The sequence below is a fragment of the Panthera leo genome, chromosome B1 (genome assembly GCF_018350215.1).
Source record: "Panthera leo isolate Ple1 chromosome B1, P.leo_Ple1_pat1.1, whole genome shotgun sequence".
Classification (NCBI taxonomy): Eukaryota; Metazoa; Chordata; class Mammalia; order Carnivora; family Felidae; genus Panthera; species Panthera leo.
Window position 1 is genome coordinate 140,288,701 of NC_056682.1, and position 22,558 is coordinate 140,311,258.

Sequence of the window (22,558 nt, forward strand, 5' to 3'; positions counted from 1 at the left end):
GGCAAATGACCTTATGAAGAGTCACAAACAAAGATATCATAAGAAAATCAGGCTAAAATCCTCAAATTCAGTATCTCATTCTCACCTCTTCAATATTACAACCTTGTGATTATCAGCTTTCCTTTTTTTTATATCTTTGCCTTTACAAGTCTCATTTTCATAATTTAACATATATGATATTGGTAAATTACAGTATTCTGCCTCAAGGCTATAAAGGAGCTTCTGTATATTCTATTATAAAATTAGCTAATTAATAATTTCTCGATATTGCCACTAAGCAGAACTACATAGTTAAATTATGATGATCAGTTCTCATCGCATGCATGTTATGAAACAGCAAGCCATCATTTAATGTCAGGCATATGTGTGAGTGAGAAAGCATGAGCTCAAACACTAACCAGGAGAATGAAAAGAATCTAATTCTAATTCTGTTTTCCAAAGATGAACAGTTTGTGATTTAAAGACAGTCTTGCAGGGCGGTGCAGGGTAAGTAAGGAGGAAAAGAAAGAAAAGAAACAAAGGCCATGAAAGGAAAGGAACGTTAAAGGTATCCAAAGAGAAACAAGCTGTACTATTAAATCTAGTTAAAGACACCCTATGTAGTATCCATGTAAACAGCACCAAACCACTAAATCACTTCCACCTTAGCTACTGGAGTGGCAGCCATATACATCAGACTTAGAAGGATAACCCACTTTTCCTCCTGGCCCCATAGAGAATTCTAAATTCTTATCTGTTGGTGCCTAATTTCTGGTGCTTGTCTTATCAATTTGATATTAATATCCATAATCTTACAGGAAAGCTATTGTTTCTCTCACTGGTAAGCCCTTGTTCTCAATGCCTAAGTATAAATGCTACATTAAACAATCCCCATTTAGATGGGACATTATGCACCAACTCTACAACTGTTAGATATGGAAAATTTGTTTCTGTGTCCTTTTTTAAAATCATATGAACTAATAAGATCCCCTAGTGTAATCTTTCAGCAAAGTCTGGAGTAAATACAATATACTCTCAGTCAGTCGCCTATTTTAACCTCCCCCTAAAATGACAGCTCTCTATCTATTCTGATTGTTTCAATCAAAACAAAACGAATAAACTTAATAAACTTAATGTTTGAATATTCCCCCAGAGTTTCCATCAACAACTTTTACAGCCCAATTTATTTGAGCTTTGGAAAAATTGCACGTGATCCTTGTCTTCTGTGTGTTTAGCATACATTATAGTTCATTATCATATCAGCCCTCAACAAGCTGATTTATTTTATAAAAAGAAAAATAAAAAAGAGACCTTGACCTTTGGTGAGAAAAGAAGTACAGAATGATAAAAGTGTGTTAATCCTTTATTTCTTAAGTGTATTTATTTATTTTGAGAGAGAGAGAGAAAGACCATGTGTGGAGGAGGGGCAAAGAGAGAGAGAGAAAGAGAGAGAGAGAGAATCCCAGGCAGGCTCAGCACTGTCAGCACGGAGTCTGTCTCAGGGCTCAATCTCACAAACTGCAAGATCATGACCTGAGACAAAATCAAGTTGGATGCTTAACCAACTGAGCCACTCAGGGGCCCCATGTTAATCCTTTATTAAACTATGAATTTCATTTTATTGTAAACAACCCATGAATCTTTTCTACATTCAGATATTAAAATATGTTTTTCAAGTGTTTTAGAAAATCTACGTGTGCAAAACATTTACAAAGCCAAAAATAATACAGAGACACTTAGTATATGTCTGTAGCAGTAGCTTCAAAACTGAGTTAAACAAAAACCAAGCCAAAAACTTTCTAGGGATTGCAAATAAGGATGACCAATTTGTCTAGCTTGTTCTCTGAACTGATGTGGTCGACGTACATAACGGTACCTCCCTATTGCTACCTTTGTATGGATTTAGCCAAATTACCAGAGCAGAGGATGGGAGCACATCCTGGAGCAGGAAGCTGTGATTTGGCTCTTGCTCTCTATCTCTGGTTATAAGATAATTTTTGTCTGCCTTCAAGTGTATTTCACTGAATAAGCTAATCACTTCTCTTTAACTCTATTTCAAATAGGCCATGGGTATCTACTATCAGCTCCGTTTCACAGTGAAGAACTTTGAGGGAAGAAAAAACCCAAAACACGAGAAAATCACCTTCCCAAACCAAAAAAATATATATAGTTTTACATTTTAAGAGCTAAATCCTGTGGGAATATGATTAGTTACATAGAATTCAGTATTTTTGAAAAGCAATGTTTTCAAAGAAAACTCCAAGACTACTTTCACAATGCCAGAAGAGCCTGGAGCTGGAAGGGCCTTGAGAGAGCATCTAGTCCAACATCTTCTAACACGAATAAGTGAAAACTTTAAAGCAGAAACACATTAGCAGCAAGATTAAGATCTAAGTTTTTGTAATCTAATGCCCTTTAGCCTCACGGAACTGATAGAGCTTTTCTTGGACTTCGTCCACCTCAAACAACTTTGACTTTTAACAAGATGAAAGTCAAAGGGATAGTTTGTGAATCTTTTATGAAAGTTAGAGTTAGGTCTTAGCCAACAAATAATTTGGTGCACACTCACACACTCATACACGCAAGCGATTTTTGTGGCCACCTAAACTGGGCACATTCTGAAAGATTCTGAACTACACTAAAACCATTCTTTATTCTCCAGGGACTTTCTATAGTCCTGAAAAATATAATGTTTACAAACTCTTTGGGGAGCCATTTCCCTAGTCATGAATCATGACAGAAATTCAGAGGTGCATTAGTAGATGTACCATTCTTTTCTAGATATAAACCTTGCTACTCACCTCCATAGCACTGATATGCTTTCAGACTTAGTTAATCTCTTCATTTCCAGGAGAGAGAGAAATTTCTTCCTCCCCCTTCTCCTCCTCCTCTTCCTTCCATTCTTTGTCCTCCTCTTTGTCTTTTTCTTTTTCCTGAAACAAATCTATTGAGTCCTATCATATGGTATTTACTACTCATATTCACAAACATCAAAAGGACGGCAATCTGTTTAATATCCTGCAGATGAACATGCGCTAAAAAGTGGCATTGGCAATCGGGCACTCGCTGCCCACTGGGCACCAAGCAGCGATGTGCTAAAGATCTGGCGTGTGGTTCCGTAGAGAAGAATGACATTCATTACAATTGTATCAAAAACAAATTATGTACCAAATGTTTGCCTCGATAAGTACTTGGACGATCATTTATCTGTCTTTCATTCATTCCCTCACAGCTTCTGTGCTGCAGCTCTATCACTGTTAGTACTTTGCCTGTTTATAGGTATGTCCCTCTCCCGTCTCTTTGTGTGACTTCACTACACTTTTTACCTTCTCCTACCAGCCCCAATGTATATAATGAGAATCATGCTATGCTTACAAATAAGGAGAATGCGGACAAAAAGTGTATAGATCTTTCACAAAATAGTTTCTACAGCATCTCATAATGTCTCATTTCTGGCCTGTAATTGAAAGATACCATTGGAGAACTGAGGCATTTGCTTCTCACTTTCCAGACGTGAGAGCCTGCTATGAGAAGACAACCTAAGACTTAGAAAAATCAAACTTTAAATTTAAAACAGATTGCTAATGGATTTTAGCTAGAAATTAGCAGATTTCTAATGAATTTTAGCTAGAAATTAGAGACCTTCTATGTCAGGCCCCTTATTTCAAATACTTAGAAAACAGCATCCAAAGGAGGTGACGGGCCAAGGTCTCAGGCCTAGTTTGTACCTGAAATACTGGGATTAGAACCTAAAGGAAATTTATTCTGTACCATAAACCAACCTTTCTTTGAGGATTTCAATTTTAAGAAGAATATTTAGATATTTAGTGGTAACATGGGATTTTCCCCTCAACATTTGAAATTGGTTTTAGTCCCACATAAAGATCTTAGAAGAACTCTTCTCTATAGCTCTTGGCAGTGAGCACAGTATGATGGGCAGACTTGTGGAATGACTATTTTCTACACCTGAAACTAATGTAACATTGTGTGTCAACTATACTTGAATAAAAAAAGAAAACTGTTTAGCAAATATGAGACAAAAGATAAAAATGGGGGAAAAAAAGAAAGTAAGCTTTAAATATGCACATCAATGGTAGTTGTTCAAATTAGTTCAATAATTTAACTAGAAAACAAATTAAAACAAAATGTCTTTTCTCTGTTTCTTCCCCTTCATTCACTCTTTTGGTTCAGGCATCACCATTATCTCCCAATAATGGGGCTTGATACAGTAGTTCAGTAACCTAACTTTTCCTGTCCCATCTCTCAAATTTATCCTCTCCATTTCCATCATAGTTTTTCCTCCTTTCCCGTTCCATTCCCTCTCCATCTCCGTCTCTCTCTGATTTTACATAATTTATTGTTTTGCTTTGCTTTGTTTTTCAAGCGCCACAAACCTGGCTTGGAAAGTACTCCCCGGCCCTGCCCAACGGAGCCCAGGGGTCTTCTCTCCACGCAGAGCCTTGCAGGCCTCTCTGCTGCGCTACACGAGGCAGCTGGGAAAAGGCAGGCCCAGTTGGAAAAGGAGGTGCTGTCTCGGGGTCCTCAATCTCCCAAAGCCCTCTTCGTTGTTCTTGTGAACATTTCTTGAGTATCTTCCTCTAGTCGTGGCCCATCATGAAGGAGTGTGTGTGCGCTGACCTTTTGATGTTGCCACATGTGTTCTTGATAATTGCAGATCTGGATTGTCCAGGCAACAGTTGGAGCCTCCAGGAGCTGGTGTTCTTCGTCTGTGATTTTCAGCTGTGTTTTCCTTTTGTCATCTCCACGATGGGCGTCTCTTCCTGACATTTGACTCCTCTCATTCCAGAGTTGTTCTGGGGATTCCGGGGCAGCATGGGAGAGGCAGCCTCCTCACTGGGCCTGTGGACAGACTGAACTCTGGGCCAGCGCCTCAGACCCGAACTCCAAGCCTTCAGCAGGGTGTGGTCTGGTGGCTCTGAGCCTGCAGGGACCAGCTGGAGACCTCTGCTGCCAACAGTCCAGATGCAGCCCTACCTTTTTCAAAACAGAAATCTGATCATTTTCTCATACAGCTTTAAAGCTTGGGCTAATTTCACCATTTCCCAGGTAAGCTAACTGGCGTAGCATTTAAGCTCCACGCATGTACGGTCAGCCTTCAACCTCTTCTAACAGGTTCACTTCACCCACTGCTACCACCACGGACCTGGCTACCATACCTCCCAGCTGGAGGGTCCTCTAATCAAATACCTGAGAGCTTGATCGTCTCTTACTGGAATTCGGCTCCCATGACTGAAAGTTGTGTGATTTTTTTCACTCACCACACAGCTAGCTCTTCTGGAAGCTGTCAGGACAAGTCACATTTTCTAGGCAGCCAAAATTAGAGACATAAAATAAGACATTGTTGATGGAAAGTGAAAACACTTGCGCAGGATGAATATCATTCTTTCATCTTTAAAAGTAGATGCCTGCGTGGCTCAGTCGGTTGAATGCCTGACTTTGGCTCAGGTCATGACCTCACAGTTTGTGGGTTCAGGCCCCGCATCGGGTTCTGTGCTGACAGCTTAGAGCCTGGAGCCTGCTTCGGATTCTCTGTCTCCCTCTCTCTCTGCCCTTCCCCCACTCGTGCTCTTCTCTCTCGAAAATAAATAAATGTTAAAAAAAATTTTTTGAAGTAGATGTTATCTTCATTATCTAGGGATGAATAAGTAGGATTCTTGGGAAGATTTAAAGATTTGAGAAATTTGATCACTAGCTTGTTTTAGAAATTGCATTATAATTGTTGAAAAATCTTCTCAATACTCAAGTTACTTCCGTTTTTAATATTATTTGCTCTTTGTGTTGCTTTTCGTTAATTCTTTACACTTAACCCTAGTACACTATTCTAAAGATAACTCTAACTGCATCAGTCAGATTAATAAAATCTTTTTATTAAAAAAAGATATATATAATGCCCACAATGCCCACCATTCATTCAAAAATCAGGATTTTATTATCTTGTATCTTTTCTTCTAATTGGATTGATGCCTATTGTAGTATAGAGTAGTCAATAAATATATGAGTTTCCTTTTCTAGTCTTTAGTTTCTCATTGACCATTATAGGAGCTTCTGAAAAAAGAGGGTTTATCTTCACAGTAATAATGTCTCATAAAAACAACTTAGTTTGGGTATATAATTCAGCTTATCGATGAATCAGTCCATTGTATTCATTAGATTCCTCCTATGTGAGGCACCATGGAAAATATAAAAGTGGAAACCACATGGTGCCTACCTAGTAAGACTTTATAATCTAGTAGCATCAATACGTCATATACATAAATAACCTTGAAGAAAGCTGATATTTGAAAAGTACTATTTAGTGATTGAATGAAAGAATGCATGTGCAAACGAGTGGGTTGCATTTTCAGTAAATGAAAAGGAGGTAAAGGATACCTGTATCTGGATTTAGAAGAAAAATTTTGCGATGGCAGAGCCAGACTCCTAAGATGTGAGCCAAATTTCTAAAATGGATAGGATATCAATTGATAAAGTTGGAGAGATGAAAATAAACTTAGTTGTCAGAAATGATATGAGCAATAGCATCAGAAACAAGTTTTATAGTGTAAGCTTATTAGCTTAACTTATTAGCAGATGATGTTGGAAAGAAGTAGGTGATGAAAATTGGAGCCAGATTTTGAAGAATCTTGAATGCGAGTCGAAGAACACAGGCCTTACTTTTTCCCACAGGGACTAGAGCTCCATTAAAAGTTTATGTTGGGGTGAGTAACATGATAAAAATCTCATGTCTGTGCTTCTTTAACTGCTAATTTTATTATTGAAAGAAGACAGCATAGAGGAATAGTAGGAGCATATACTGCTTGCTTTGGATCTGGGCTCTACCATTTCCTGTGTGACCTCTGCCAAGTTACTTAATCTCCCTGTGCCTCAGTTTCTTCAATTCTAAAATAAAGATGAGGAGGAGGATAGTAATGATGATGATAATTATAGTTGTAAGAAAAAAATGGATCAATTGAAGAGTAAAAAAATTAACATAGGGAAAGTGCTTAGATCAATTCCTTGCTATTATTGCTGTCATTAGTATAAATACAGAAAAGCCGGGCAATTCTTTGCTTTCGATACTTTTGAATTTGAATCTCAGAAGAGTTACTAAAAGAGAGAAAGAATAGTCATATACCAGCACAGGTTTAATTACTGTATTATAAGCATGGCTTATAAACTAAGGAATTATTTGGTAACCTGGCTGATAGTTCTATATATCCTTTGTGTGATTAATAGGATGAAAAAAGTATAACTAAAAAGAGTGGAGAGAGAAGTTAATCAACTTTTATCAGTACTATAGAAACACATTTAAAAAATTCTTACATTGGGTTTGATGATAATTTCTTGAATATAACATCAAAAGCACAGGCAGCAGAAGAAATATAGATTGACTGGGCTTTATCACAAGCCAAACTTTTGTGTGTCAAAAGACAACTATTAAGAGAGTGAAAAGGGAATGCACAGAATGAAAGAAAATATTTGCAAATAATATATCCGATAAGGAAATAATATCCACAATACATAAAGAAATGCTGCTACTCAGTAACCAAAAACAAAAACAAAAAAACCAACCCAATTCAAAAGTGGGTTTAACAGACATTTCTCCAAAGAAGTGATACAAAAGCCAATAAACACGGTAAAAGACACTCAACATCACTAGTCATTAGGGAAATGAAAACCAAAACTACAAAAATATACTATTTCATACCCATTAGGATGGCTATTATCAGAAGAAAAAAAGAAGAAAGGAAGGAAGGAAAGAGAGAAGGGAAGGGAATAAAAAGTGTTGGCAACAATGTGAAGAAATTGGGACTCTTATGCATTGCTGGTAAGAATGCAAAATAGTGCATGCAAAATAATGACAGTTTGTAACTGCACTAACAAAATAGTGCAGTTACCAGTGCAGCTGGTAAGAATGCAAAATAGACAGTATGATGGTTCCTCAAAAACTTAAACATAGAGTTATCATATAATCCAGCAATGTCACTTTTAGGTAAAAAAGAATTGAAAACATACACTTAAACAGATAAGTGTACACCAATGTTCATTGCAGCAATAGTCACAGTAGCCAAAAGGCAAAAATAGTTCAAATGTCCACTGACAGATAAATGGGTGAACAAAATATGGTAAGTACATATAGTGGAACACTATTCAGCCATAAGAAGGATGAAATTCTGAAACATACTACAGCATGGATGAACCCTGAAGGTATTATGCTAAACAAAATAAATTAGACACAAAAGTACAAATATTGCAGGATTCTACTTACGAGGTGCCTAGAATAGTCAAATTCCTAGAGATAGTATAATAGTATAATAGCGATTACTAGGGGGACGCCTGGGTGTCTCAGTCAGTTGGGCATGGGACTTCAGCTCAGGTCATGATCTCACGGTCTGTGGGTTCGAGCCCCGCATTGGGCTCTGTGCTGAGCCTAGGCCTGCTTTGGATTCTACGTCTCCCTCTATCTCTGCCCCTCCCCCGCTCAAGCTCTGTCTCTGTCTCTCTCAAAAATAAATAAACATTAAAAAAATAGTGATTACTAGGGACTGGGGAAATGGAGTAATGAACAGTTATTGTTTAATGGATATAAAGTTTCATTTTCAGATGATGAAAAAGTTCTGGAGATGGACAGTAGTGACAGATGTAAATGTATTTAATGCCACTGAATTGTATATTTAAAATGGTTAGTATTATAAAATTTATGTTATGTATATTTTACCACAATTAAAAAAATCAGTGCACGTGAGAATCTTTCACCACTCCTATATTATATTGGCATACAAGTTTAATTGCACGGATATGAAAGTATCATTGATTATGAACAACAAAATAGGGAGATTGAATGATCCATGATAGAATTCTCATTAAAATGTCCCCAAACTCCAAAGAAGTCTTAGGACATAGGGTTTATCTTGCTAGTTCAATTATTCTTTTCTTTTAGAGGAAAATATATCTTAATAATGAAGAACTTACATTTTATGTGCTGAAATAGACTCTTCAAAGTTGGTTAGTTTGCTTGCCTTTAAATGTGGTATATTATCCATAAGACAAGAGTTCCAAATTTCAGTATTCTCTGTATAATAAACCTGAAATAATATGCCTTTTAGTTTCCAGAATCTTTAACATTCTGTAGAGGGAGCTTTCACACAGAGATCCTTAAGTCCTTCTCCCTGACCCTTTTCTGCTCCCTTTCTCACATCTCCTGAAAATGGGCATGACCCCAATTTGGCTCAGAAATTGTTGCTTTGTAAAGATATCCATCTGTTCCTTTCATTGTCTTCCTAGTCATATCTGACTGGGTTTGGGATGTCCAAACACATTTCTGTTATTGTCAACACTGCAGAGCCAAGAACTCTTTGGACAAGTAAACTGCATTATAAGCTTTTGCCTTATGTGTCCTCAAAAGAATTGCCCTTGCCTGGATCCAGAACCTTTATTACTAGAGAGAGTGTGCAATAGTCAGCAGGAAAAAATGTATTTGGTATTAGACCTGTTATCAACATGAATTTTAAAGATGAATACTGGGCGACAGAAAACAAAACATGTCAAATGTCCAACAAATGTGGCATTTTAAACTTGACCTTTCCTAATGGGCTGCTATTACTATATTTCATGAATGTTTTTAACAGAATATATAAACTATATGGAAAGGTATGATTCCTGTTTATTCTCTTCTAGGATGAAATCAGGGAAAATTTAAAAATGTAGCAGAAAAATGTGTTGAGCTGGAGGTCCTTTGATTTTTTTTTAAATGAATATGCATGGATATGAATTTTATTGTATCCATTGCCATAGATTGTCTGGTCAATCTTGAAATATAACTTGCTTCTGAGTTGCTACCTCTGAAAACAGAAATATTATAGAAGTACGTTTTTTGGTAGGTCTTCTATTCTCACAAATAGAAAATCCTATAGATTTTCTAACAAATCCTTTTAACTATAGGATAGAAAACTTGAGATCATGCAATGATAGCACTAAATTCATTCATCTAATTGTCATTTACTGTGTCCAGTATATTGTGTCAGCTAGGTATGGGAATCCAATGGTGAGTAAAATACTTTACCTTTGGAGAATGTACTCTTTCACAGTATAAGTAAAAAATGTGCAAATGTGATAGCCATTTCCTCATGATTATATCAGACTGGGAATGTAAATAAAGACAAGATCATGTAAGTGTTATTTCTTGAAGATGTCTTGCAAACTGCCATCTCCCCAAGCTCTTAGCCTCTTGTCATTGAGGGTTGCTCCAACCTTCATGCTGAGGTCACTGCCTTAGAGCAAAACATTGAGGAGCATCCTACTCACAAGAATGATATTTGCTCTGGTCACTGTTCTTTACAGAATCGTGCCTGTGCCCTTTCCTCTGTAAGCAAGCCATTTCTACACCATCTGGGACTAGAACAACCACAAAGTTTATTTTCCTTTCCATATCCAAAGAATACTTTAAAATATCCATACTGGAGCTCCATCATCAGAAATTTCTATTTAATTTGTTGACTTCATTGTTGTTGTTGCTGTTGTTGTTATGGAAATTATTCTAACCTGCAGCCAGGTTTGAAAATTGCTATCCAAAGTGACTTCCAACTATAATAAATTCCTTGACTCAACCAGCCATGCCAGTATACAAACAACACAGCCTTTTGGACCTCCAATCACTGAAAAGACTCTTGGTTCTTGGTCTTTCCATCCCTTGCTTCTGGGCTCTGAAATTGCTGCCCGACAGAGCAGGAGAAGAGACGGAGGTGAGAAACTTGACCACTTCTCAAGTCTACTAAAATGGAGGGCAGTGTCCCTATCTTGCCACAGTTTCTTGTACTCGATAGGAATAGTCCATCCCAAGTAGATGTGAGAGCAGTTGCTCAGTTATGTGAGCAAATACATCCAGATTTGGCTGAGTCAGAATCAGAATTCTATCATATTCAACTTGAAGATACTCCTAGGGTAACACGGTCTCCTTCCCCAGCTGAAATTTGGGGTACCTATTTGGAGTTCCATAAAATGTACGCGCCTCTAGGAACGTACGTCAAATTACATCTTAATTATGTGTTTGATTATTTCTCTTATCTGCTAGACTACAAGCTTCTTTAAGGTACGGGCTCTCTTCTTTCCTTTTTGTTATTTTGTAGTAGAGTTTGGCAGATCATAGGTGTTCAATTAAAAAAAGAAAAAAGCATGACAGCTAAGTAAAAAATGAATTTTTCTTCATAATTAAAATTGTTATATTCTTTCTTCAACAGAAATAATATCCAGAACTCTAAACTTGCTCCAAAGAAACTCTCTCTTAATTTAAAAAAATTTTAAATAATATTAATATTTCTCAACAAATCAACAACAGATCTTAAACACCACTTAGCTGTCCCATCCCCCTATGCCTTTTACCACATTATACAACTGAGTGACTGTCAGAAAGTTGGTAGTATTATAAGTCAGGTATGAGACATAGTAAAAAAAGAAAAAAAAAATCCAAGCCTAGAATTCTGAAGGCACTAAATTTTATCCACTGTAAATACTGTGTGTTCTGAGGAATTGAATCTATTATTGAATAAGTTTTCTGTTAGTCTTTTTGATTGAAAGCTAAAGGGTCAATGAAATTACTCAAACTATGGGGGCATCTGGGTGGCTCAGTTTGTTAAATATCCAGCTCTTGATTTTGGCTCAGGTCATGATATCAAGGTTTATGGGTTCAAGCCCCAGATCAGGCTCTGTGTTGACAATGCAGAACCTGCTTGGGATTCTTTCTCTCTCTCTCTCTCTCTCTCTCTCTCCCTCTTTCTGCCCCTCCCCTACCCCTCAAAAATAAATAAATAAGGCTTAAAAAAAAAATAAATCACTCAAAGTATGGCCAGATGTAAAACAAGAGAAAATTGGTTGTATGCTTTGTTTCATCTGTATTTATTTGTGTCTGATTTTCCTTTAATCAAGATGTCATACATCTCCTAAATGACACACTTCATGATTTTACTAAAGAACCACTGTGTATAAAATATACTGGTTTTCTCCACTATCTGAAAGTTCACTTTACACCACTTTGCTTTTAAGAAAGTCCTACAGGGGCGCCTGGGTGGCTTGGTCGGTTAAGTGTCCGACTTCGGCTCAGGTCATGATCTCACAGTTCATGAGTTCAAGTCCCGAGTCGGGCTCTGTGCTGACAGCTCAGAGCCTGGAGCCTGTTTCAGATTCTGTGTCTCCCTCTCTGCTCCTCCCCTGTTCATGCTCTGTCTCTCTCTGTCTCAAAAATAAATAAACGTTAAAAAAAAATTAAAAAAAAAAAAAAAGAAAGTCCTACAGAAACACCTGTTCTTGCTAACAGACTCAGAAGAACATTTTAGCTTTTATGAAATGGTAATTGCTTCTTTGATTTATCCCATTTCAGCTTACAAAAGCTTTCATGGGAATGCTCTACTTTCAGATAGCGGGGGAAACCTGTCTTGGAAAACTCAATATTGCCTAATAAAGATAGAGTTATTGAACATTGGAACATTAGCTAGAGCCTTGTCTGCAATTTAAAATCCCAAGTGTAAACTATCTCATTATATAAACTAGAAAAAAATCTCTGTGTGTCCGAATATGTCATCACTCTCCTGAGGCATCATGACAAGCTCTCAGAATGCCAGCTGTATTAACGTATGATGTGAACAATGAATTTGAATAAATAGGGAGGCTCTGAAGATAATGCAAGGTAGTTCATCTTTGTTCCAAATGAGCAGAAAATTCTAATATAATGAGTATTAGCCAGTTTTAAGGTTAATTAAAAGTTTTTTTTATAACTTTTAGCAATTGCATCTTACATTTATCTTGGATTTACATTTTAGAGTCTTTTCAAAAAGTTAAATTGAAAACAAGTATACTCTTCTAATAATTAAATCTCAAGTAAAGTAAAATATCCATATACCAGCTAGCCAATTTTTTCGGTTATAACTGCTTTATTAAAATTGATAGAACAACAGATTTTTTTTAGTCTTTTTCTGTAGTTCTCTTTCTTTCCTTTTTTCTAAAGCAATGAACCGGATTACTTTTATAATAAGGCAAAAAAATGATAGAAGAAATAACGCATTATAAATTTTGGATATGGGAAGACAAAGAGATTAGACCCATCCCAAAGGTTTCATTCCCTAACATGATCCTCTTGCAGTGCTTTGTGTCTGTTTCAGCAAAGGGTGTCATTATCCAGTGTTAGAATCCAGAAACCTGACAATTCTGTTTGACATCTCTCTCCCACATATCTCATTACTGTCTAGAGCATATCCATATTTTCACAAAATTCTACCAATCTTAGATCATAAACATTTCTTAAATCCGTTCACAGTTTTCCATCACTGCTTCTACCCCTAGTTCAAACTACCGCTGTTTCTCGTCAGATGTATTTAATAGCATCCCAACTCCTGGTTCTTCTGCATTTTAGAACCAGAGCTATTTGCATGTTAGTATGCAAATTTAATCATGTCTCCTGTTTTCTTTTGAACTATTCTTTGGGTAAATACCAAAACCTTCAACAGGACCTTCATGGTGCAATGTGGTCTGGTCCTACCTCATCTCCCACGAAACCCCCCCACCCCCACTCTCTGTGTTCTAGACACAGGAACTTACGTTAATTTCCAGAACATGGCATTTGTCTATAGTGACCCTGTATCTAGCACAGCACATGGCATAGGGTAGAAGGCAATAAATATCTTGATAAATGCACAGGATGAATTAATGAATGCATGAATGAATGAAGTATAATGTTGCAGGATAATGTCATACTGAGCAGACACATATCACTAGAACTTTTGCTCTGTCACGCATAATACATATTTTAAGTTGTTTTCTTCACAAATAAGCCACTGTCAACACCATATGTAAAGAACACAGGTTACAACTCAAAGCAATCATTTTTTTTCTTTGATTTTCACAAGAAACACCCATCTGCACAATGACTGTGGATACAAAGGCTACTTTATCATATGCATTAATTAAAATATCATTCATTCATAGTTTTAACCCACAGAAAATATCTTTTATGAAGATGTTAAATAATAAATTCATACACATAGAAAAAATCACATTTTGACTGAGAAAGGCACAGATGCTTTTCAGAGTAAAAATAACTTCAACAGCAATTTCTTTGAAAGAATATAATTTTGAAATAAATGTGTGGTTCAGGCTGTTTTCTGAATGGGATTTCTGAATTGATTCTGAACGGGGAGTTGTAATCTAATCGGGTCAATCTAACCTATGATCCAGGGGATAGAAACTAAATTGTGTGGAGGAGGGAAAATTAGGAAAAGATTAATATTTACTATGAAGTACACAACGTAATAAGGATTTAATAGATGTCTCTCTCTTAATCCTTATAACAACTTGGAGTGTTATCTGCCATTATCTCCAGTTTAGTGCTAGGAAACACAGCCTGGGAGATTACGCAGATGTTAAGGAGCAGATGTAGTACTTGTCTGACTCCAAAGGCATCTCTTGATTTCCTGTGATTAATTGCAGAGCTCCCCTTCTATTATTCCTCCTCAGTGACCACCATGGATCCTTCTTACCTTCTCGGATTATTTTCCTGCATAAATTTCCAAGTTACTGAACTCCTGTGACTCCAACACTTAATGTTGTCACTCCAAGTTACTCCTAACTCTAGTTACGAAATTTGCTTTAGTGCCATCTTGATGGCTTCATTACCTTCATTTCTACTGTGGACTCACTGAAGATTAATCATTGGCTTAAAACTCTTTTTCCCTTATGAAGTTTACTGTCATTTATCTGGATAGAAAATGTTGAAATTTGAGGATCCTGGTTTCACCGTATTTGATTTGTTGCAAAAATACTCCTGTACATCTTCAGTGACCGTTTAATTATATGTTTAACATAACCTCTCTCTAAAGACTGCATGTTAAAGGCTCATTTCTGGGCTACTCACCAAGTTTCCTGCATGCTAATTTGACTTCTCACAATGTATTATGAATTCGAAAGGAAATCATTTCAAAACCAAAAGGTTATAATAACAAATATTTGGACAAAGAATAAAACGTTCTGATGTCTTCTATACAGTGTAGATCATTAGACTCACAGATTTTGGTTTAATGTTGTAAAATCAAAGTCAATCGTAGAGATGATTGGCTGCGTTTTTAATTTTCATATGAATTGTCTCTAATATCTAAGGCAGCCCTGTTTGAATTAACCAATTAAGATGTAGGCTCCAGTTTTATAAGCATTTCACTGCCAGCTGTCTTTCTTTCAGTCTTTTCTGCAAGAGAGACAAAAAAAAAAAAAAGTACTTGTTTTTTCATGAAGGTTTTAGTCCAAAAAATGCCTTTTATGATTTTGAAAAAAATGGCACATGTCATCATTGAAAACAAAAAAACCTCCCAAATCATCAACTTTTATTGATCATTAATCCTGCGTCAGTTAATAGAAAGGTGATAAAATAGATTTGATTTAATCGTGGAATCATACTAGATTAGTATAAAGTATTGTCAAAAGCAAATTCAAACTTAGATAAAAAGAGACTTATCAGAAGAAAGACCATTACAATAGGGAGAAACTTGCAATCTCAGAAATCTTCAAGCATCTCAAAATCAGACAGAAAAAAAGTATTTTCACATGCAGGGCAAGGAGAGGTGTTACGTGTTGAATTGTGTCTCCCAGAAAGATATGCTGAAGTCCTGAACCCCAATACCTCTGAATGGGACCTGATTTGGAAATAGTCACTGCACATGGTTAAGATGAGATCATATGGGAGTAGGGTGGACCCTTAATCCAATATCACTATACAATCTGCGTGAAGATATGAGGAGAGAATATCAAGGAGCTGGATACTGGAATGATGTAACTATAAACCAAGGGCCATCAATGATTAACAGCCACCAACCACCACAAGCTAGGAAGAGGCAAGAAAGGATTTTCCCCAGCATCTTAGAGGGAACATGGCAGACATCTTGAAGACCTGTCCAACTTCTAGCCCCCCACAACTGTAAGAGAATTAAGTTCTGTTGTTTTAAGCCACCCAGTTTATGCTAATTTGTTACAGCAGACCTAGGAAATTAATACAAGGGGAAAGTAAATATTAGCAGAAACTTTTAAGAGGAAGGTGGGCAAGCAAGGAGAAGTGACCAAGAGGGTCCAATGGGAAAGGTGCCTTGCTGTGGTCAGCTAGATTCTCAGAATAAACTGATACAGGGGGTTAGTCCTGCTTTTTAGTGCTTGCTCAGGCTGGGACATAATTAGAACTCACAGGAAGGAAAGACGCCTCACTAAAAGTTTAATCAAGGCAAAGCCAATGTAAGAAAAGGGCAATTGTGGGGGCGCCTAGGTGGCTCAGTTGGTTAAATGTCAGACTTCCACTCAGGTCATGATCTCACGGTTCATGGGTTCAAGCCCTGTGTTGGGCTCTCTGCTGTCAACACAAGGCCCACTTCAGATCCTCTGTCCCCCTCTGTCTCTGCCCCTCTGCTGCTTGTGCTCCCTCTGTCTCTGTGTCTCTCAAAAATAAATAAGTAAACTTAAAAAAAAAGGGTGATTGTGATACTTGATCAGTATGAAATTAATTTTATTTGAATTTCAATGGAAAAATTATTAAGTGAAACTGAAGAGATTAAGGAGATTCAGATGTTTGTCCACAATAAAACACTGCAATTTCCAAATATTTCTTTAACATAAAAACTTTAATTTAAGAGGTCAGAGTTCATGGGTGTTTTTTGTTGTTGTTGTTTTTTATTTGTTTGATTGAGTTTTATTTTTTATTTTTATTTTTTTTACATTTATTTATTTTTGAGACAGAGAGAGACACAGCATGAATACGGGAGGGTCAGAGAGAGAGGGAGACACAGAATCTGAAACAGGTTCCAGGCTCTGAGCTGTCAGCACAGAGCCGGACCTCACGAACCGTGAGATCATGACCTGAGCTGAAGTCAGACGCTTAACCGACTGAGCCACCCAGGCGCCCCATTGTTTGATTGAGTTTTAAATAGTTATCTTTTGACGTGATGCTAGGAGAGATGGAATTTAGCACACCTATAAGCGCTTTTCACCCACCCCCTAGAATCTCATCCTGTTTGTTAGGTGTCTTATTAATTTTATAGTGCCACACTTTATAACTCGTACATAATTCCCACAATTTCCCATCTGTCCATTGATCACAGAACTGCAGATTGCCAACTTTGTATCCTCACATGGCAGAAAAGGAAGGAGCAAGAGAGCTCTCTGGTGTCCCTTTTATAAGGCATTAGTCTCATTCAAGAAGGCTCCACCCCTATGACCTAAGCACCTCCCAAAGGCCCTGCCTCCTGATACTATCACGTTGGGTACTAAGATTTCAACATATGAATTTGTGGGGGACACAAACATTCAGACCATAGCAATACATGTAGAGAGAGGGCGAGAGAGAGAATTTTCATTTCTTTGAGAGAGTATGGACAATTATTTGTCATGCAATTGTCTGTGTCACTTTGATGATTACTTTTGTAATGTATGCCTAACACTTATTGACCATTTCCTATTTGCCGACACATTTCTAAGTCTTTTATGCTAATTATCTCATTTGATATAAGTGCTTCATTTGCTTTGCATATGCTATTCTACTTCTTTTTTTGAACACTTCTTTTTGGTTATTAGTTGAGTTTGAAGGAATGGGACGAGTTATTTTACTGACAATTATAAAGTACTTACAGCCATGAGAGAATTGTGTAGTAAGATGAAATTTTGTCAAAATTTCTAAGGGTGCCTGGTGGCTCACTTGGTTGAGTGTTGGACTTTGGCTCAGGTCATGAGCTTGGGGTTCACGGGTTTGAGCATCGCATTGGGCTTTGTGCTGACAGCGTAGAGCCTGAAAAAGTTTGGAAATACTACCTTAAACTGTAATGAAAATTAGCAAGAAAAAAAGAGAGGTAAATTAATGATTCCATTTCTTTCTTCCAAGATGACTCTTGAGTCTCTCTTTAAGCTTTAACTCTCATTAATCTTAACTGATCACTAGGTTACTTGACCAGCTTAGAACAATGTTCAGTTTCAACATAAAGAAGAGATGTGACATGTCTCCTTTAATTCTGAAAACAAAAGTGGTAAATGACTAAAAATAATAAAAGTAATTCTAAGCTTTAAAAAATTAGCACTTTTTTTTTCTTCAGTATGTTGAAAAAAATACACTCAGATAAACTCGCAGGTTTTCTATGTTCTCTAGCATTTATGCCATAATTGCTAGTAACAATAATAATACATAAAAACAGTATATGTAAAGAACTTTTGAAATGAAAATCATATGATTCAGTTTCTATTAACAAAATTAGGAATTGTTAAATACAATATATATGTTATCAGTTGAAACAAATGATATTTCGTAAAGAAATAACTTATTTCTTAGTTGAAAGTACCCTAGAATAACAATAAACAGAGATTTTATATTAAAATGAGTGAGCCTTCCGATTTAATAAGATTATTATTATTACATAGGTGAAGAAAAGTTGCCCAGGTTCAAATTTTAGGCATTACCAATCCACACAATGCAATAAAAAGACAAAATTGCAACTGAGGCAAATGAGAAAAAAATTAGCACTCTGCTGAGTCCTCTGTTTATTAGTATGACTAATATAAGTCAGAATTAATTGCAGTTCTAAAAGGCACTCTGCAAAGTATTCGATTGGTTATCTGAAAAAAAATTCTTTAAATATCTAGTTATTTTGGAAAAGCATCTAAACTATATTTCTAGTGGATAAGACACACCTTATAATGGTTGTTTTCTTACTGGACTTGCTTTTAAAAAGTATATTGAGCCATTTCACTATTAAAACTATATGTGTGTATACGTTTTCTTCCTGTGTGAATTCTTCTCAAGGGAAAGCCTTTACCTTAAAGCATTCTGATATAATTCCAAGGCTCTGGTTCTCAGTCAGAAACAAAGATGAGGTCAGTAAGGGAACCTCAACCCATTCAGCATTCGGGTCTTTGTCAGCTATCACCAACAGCAGGGTTTATGACAAATGAGGAGCCAGGCTTCCAGCTGAATTTCAGTGTAGTTATTTTTGTTTTAATGTATGTGTGAATCAATTAATCCTGTCATAGAAGGGCATCGTAAACTGTGTGCCAGAGTTAATGAGTCAGCCATTATCACATCATTACACCAGCTGGCATAATGTAGCATGTGTTGTTTGTCATAATATACACTGCCATGCTTAACAACCATTAATTGTTTACACGAGCAGTCATATTTTTCTTCAAAGAACCTTCAGCGACTGGTTAATATTTTGAAGGCTTTTTAAGTGAATAACTATTACAAGGCAAAGATATCCTCACCAAGCTTGTCCACAGTGTAAGAAACTGAAGCAAGGGAAGACATTCGGAAGGCAGGGAAAGTCTTGAGGACCTTTCAAATAAAATCTCAATGCTGAGAATTAAATAAATCCTAAGACTGACTTGCACAACTGATTCAACTACCACTAGACATGACCACCTCAATGAGAAGAAAGACACTGTCCTAAGAATAAGTTGGTGAGACAGAATTCCTTATTTTTATGTGTTGAGAGGATCAATGAGGCCTGTACCCAGGATTTATATCTCACCACCAGGACTTTCTGCAAGAAGATACAATTGCGGTTTTATAATTTTTTTAATCATTAGGAAAACTTGGCTGGTATGGTTTTCTTGGCTGATGAAAAGCAGTATGTGGCCATCACAGTCCAAAGTTATAGTTTACCAGCTTTCTGTGGATTTGTTTTTGGCGACTTCTGCACATTTTCATTGGCCATATGGCTTTCTCTAGCCAGACACAGATACCACGAATAAAGGTAAAGTTTCCAAAAGAGTTTGAAGCAGAAATCACAGTACAGTTTATCCACTTTAACTAAAAACTTATTTTCTCAATGGAGATTTGATCATAAATTAACAATGTCTAAGTAAGCCAAAGAGTTTTAACAGAAACAGAAATTTAATAAAACTATGAGTGATTTTACAAGCAAGTAAGAAAGTAAACTGAATATAAGGGGTTAGACTGGATGCAAATAATGGAGAAATTATCCAATAATGTAATTGAAAGCACTTTGCAAAAATTTGCAAGGTATATACACTACAAGCTAGAAATTACTGCTAGAATTATATTCCAGGTTTTTTGTTTGTTTGTTTGTTTTTAGTGGTTGGTTTATAACAGTAAAATTGACCACAGAGACTTTCTCTATGTTTGGGAAGAATTATTCCTATCTTTTGAAAATTTCACTTTTCAGGTGCTTAGCTTTAGAAATATACATTCTTTAATATATCATATTTTTATTTTCTAAGTACAAACATAATTTTGCATTTTGGAGCTTTTATCCGGTCCTTTATAACTGCTATTGTATTTAACCTCCACCTACATATATTCTTCTGTGACACAGCAGAAGTACTTAAAATGAACAAAGAAAAACCAAAATACAATTATCTATGATTTTATATGGTTGGAAAAGTTTTTCTCAAACTTGAAGGTACAGAGGAATTACCTACAATGATTATGGAATATGTAGCTTCCCAAAGATTCTGAGTCAGTTGATATCAATTGTGCATAAACTGGGACCAATAATCTATATTTTAATAGTTCTCTACATGATTATGATAGAAGCATAGAAATATGATATCTATGGCATAAAGGAATAATAATAACATAATAATAAATGTAGAAATATGGTAAAATAAAGGACAAATTATAACTTTGAACCAATTAATAAAGTATAACTTCTAAAATATTTTACAGTGCATACAAAAAGAGAACATAATATTCTGAGGTATTAAAAATATTTCAAAATACTCTTGTTTTTAAAATCTGTTTTAATATTGGAGTTTTTATGCACCAGTGTAAGAAAAATATAAAAGGTAAAAAGTATGCATAATTCCTTTCCATAATTTGATGATCTATAATTTGATAAAATTTGAATTTTCATGGAGCCAAATTCTCTCTGCAACATCAATACCTTCAGAATGTGAGATGGTGAGTAACATTCAAAATAAGTCTCTGCTCTCCAATTTATTCTCCAAAAATTCCCAGTGATCTACTTGGTATGAGACATCTTCCAGGATCCACAGAAGATATTGACAATATACAGACTGAACCAAGTGAAATTGCCAGAAGTTGTCTGTTTTTTATCAAAAAAAAAAAAAAAAAGTGATTTAATTTAGTTTAACCTAATATCAGTAGTGGAAAATACCTAAACCTACATATTGAGTCCTGAACTAGAATTGCTGGCATTGGAGGCCACACTAACATTTCAAATAGGATGGGCTGTGAAAAAAGGATTAATGAAGGCAAATTAGTCCTTCCACTACTCAAGATATATCTCACATTATGGGTGAAATAGAAATGGAAATGTGAGTATTCCTCAGAAACGAAGCAAAAAAGCTGTAAGACTTTCTTGTGTTGGGGCCTTTCCATATCCTGGTCCTCTACCTGTAATATTCTTCCAAGTGATTGGTTTCAGGTTTCAGATTAAACGTCAGCTCTTCAGAGACCCTTCTTAGCCACCCAATTTAAGTCCTCCCCAACCCTTGTCTCTTTCACAGCACCTATTTCTTTTCCCTCACACCACACATCACAGTTTATGATTGTATATTTGTGTCTTTGCTCAGATCACATTCTCTCTTCACATGCTATTCTAAGTTCAAGAAGAACAAGAGCCCTGTTTGTAGGTGCGCACAATAAAAAAAATTGATGCATGAATTAGCCAGATAAATCTACTTGTTTTCCATTAATATACAAGCACCTAAATCCCTGTTTCTCTTTCCATGGAAACTATTAGGAATAGCCCAACAAATCTAATTTTGCCAAATAAACATGATGGAAAGGTAATCTCATGTTCAAAAGTAACTTCAAATTATTAAATTGCATGTAACTAATGAAGAATGTGAAAAGGGAAATCACTTTTAAAGCGATACAGTATCATACACTGTATAAGTATTATTCTGGTTGGCAAGATATTTTGTCATGTTCTACAAGTGAAATACTTAACCATCAAAACTCAGAGGACTATTTTAACTTTGAGGAGGTTTAGAGCAGTTATGGAGAAAAGAAGCTATCATATTTAACCAAGTAGAAAGGTAAATTTATTGCTTGAGATGGAAAAAAAGTAAAATTTATTGCTTATATAATTATCAGTTGGCTAATGGGTACTGACTGCCTAAGCACTTCCTATGGGATGCTTCTCTAGGACCATCATGTAATATGGTCTCATACACAATGCTGGAGCATATGTCAGTCATGAGATTGTTTGTCATATAGCTGCCCTGCTAAAAGTTAGACAACTATGATGTACAGATAAAAATAAAAGCACATAAAAGAATGAGAAAAGGTAAGATAGAGGAAGGAAGGATAGAAGGAAAGAAGACTCTAGAAATATATTAATGAAGTCAAAAAAATATAATTTCAAGTAGGTGATGTCATTTATAATTTGTTGAGAATTACTGAACTAAGAATTCAATATTCAATGAATTCAATGAAAAGGAATAATGATTTCAATGAATCTAATACTTTGTCTTTCAGTTTAGCCACATGGATTTTCAAAATACCATTCTAGTAATTCTTGCTGACCAATTTTAATCATGGTATATTTAAGCAATTACTGTAGTTCTTCCAACATTTTTCATAATCACT